Consider the following 979-nt stretch of genomic DNA (forward strand, 5'->3'; position numbering starts at 1 on the left):
ATGGTTTTATAGTTCATTGAATCTGAAATTATGAAAACTATATGCTTTTTCAGTTCACTGAAGAGTCATCATCTTATATAGCTTTGGTTGCCTGAAACTGAATCCCAAGTCTGCCTTTTAGCTATGTGACCTCAGAGAAGTTATTTAACCTCCCCTTGCCTCAATATGCCCAACTCTAAAGTGAAGCTAATAGTAGTACCTACTTCTAGGGTCCTTAAATGAGGATTAAATTAGTTAATAACCATAAAGATTTTTTAACATTATGTGGCACAGAATAAATGCTACCTAATTGCTAGCACTAGGTGAACTCTCCACATTACCATCTTGATTTCTGGAATTTCTTTAAAGTAATCCTTAATTCTCAAGTCTGGTAGAATCTAGAACAGAACATTTTAGATGTTGCCTTTCTATAGTTTCAATAGACTTTATTTGTGTTTTTGTGTTTCGTTTTCTTTGTAATTTATTTTCCTTGTATGTCAGAATGATCGACAAAGGCTGTAAATTTCTTCTTTCATCCATTTTTATTTGGGGAGTAAAATTTGAATAAATTTTCTGCTGTGAGAACAGTGTTACTAGTTGAATTTGTTAACACGAATGCTAGCCACTAAATTGTCATTTGCATTGCTTATTTTCTCACCCAAGATTTTGGACTGTTTCCATTGCTATGCCTATTTTCTTAGCCATGAATTTTCCATTTTTCCAACACCCACAACTTTGTCCTGACATTTAGCTCCTCTGGGATTCACTCATTAACAGCTGTCAGAATTTAATCTCACTGTAAAAAATACAAAGAAACCTTAATCTGCACGGCAGAATATTCAGAAATACAAGATATTTAGAAACAGCAGTGAAGTTTCTAATAATGTCTAAGTTTCATGCTCTTTTACTTGGATTGTGAATTCTCTTCTAAGATGGGGGTAGGGCCAAAACAAGATACCTAAAATATTAGAGGAAGATGTGCACAGCTCGATACTTCATT

The sequence above is a fragment of the Propithecus coquereli genome, unplaced genomic scaffold (assembly GCF_000956105.1).
Source record: "Propithecus coquereli isolate 6110/MARCELLA unplaced genomic scaffold, Pcoq_1.0 Scaffold293, whole genome shotgun sequence".
In the NCBI taxonomy this organism is placed as follows: Eukaryota; Metazoa; Chordata; class Mammalia; order Primates; family Indriidae; genus Propithecus; species Propithecus coquereli.